Below are 785 nucleotides of genomic sequence, written 5' to 3'. Positions count from 1 at the left end.
ATATTTGTCTACCTACTCGTAAAATATGAGATAAGTAGAGATTAGATTACAACTACACTGGAGGGCAAAAGATCGACTCACATTCGATGGATTATTGTAAAATGCTTAGTAATTTCATGGCGTGTTCTTTGAATTAAAACAACTTATGCAAAAAAATACTGTCTATTATAGAGCTTCTAAAAAATAATTATTGTTTTATGTAAATTGGTAACGTGTTGTAAAATTTGTCTTCTTCTGTATGGCATAGGGAATGCAGCAAAGATTGTAACGGGCATGTTATATACAATTTGGACCTATATATCTATGAATTTGTCGGTAGTCGTTTCAGTCGCTTTTCAAACGTTGACCTGTGTGTACACTTCGAAGTGCAGTAAGTGAATTGCAAAATGAATACTTCACCAGTGAATGTGGTCCAGGTAATTGTATAATTACGAGAGGGGTATAGTCGAAAGACTGTCGCCCGTCGCTTCCTTATGACGCAGTCTGCAGTCTCACGGACTTACCGTCAATATTAGGAGACCGGTAGCTTAACTGAACTGATCCAAACCATCAGTAGTATCAAAAGCAAATCTTCCTGTAGTATTGATGATCTATCGATAAAAATTTTTTCAAATCTCCCAGAAAATGTGTTGGAAGTCCTCATCTCACTTACTAATGATTCTTTTGAGAAAGGCAACTTTCCAGAGTGCCTAAAGACAGCCATCATTATTCTTCTTCATAACGGTGGTGAAAAATCTAATACTTGCAATTATAGACCTATTGCACTACTACCGGTACTATCCAAA

Source organism: Diabrotica virgifera, chromosome 9 (genome assembly GCF_917563875.1).
Source record: "Diabrotica virgifera virgifera chromosome 9, PGI_DIABVI_V3a".
In the NCBI taxonomy this organism is placed as follows: domain Eukaryota; kingdom Metazoa; phylum Arthropoda; class Insecta; order Coleoptera; family Chrysomelidae; genus Diabrotica; species Diabrotica virgifera.
Note: the sequence above shows the minus strand (reverse complement) of the source record.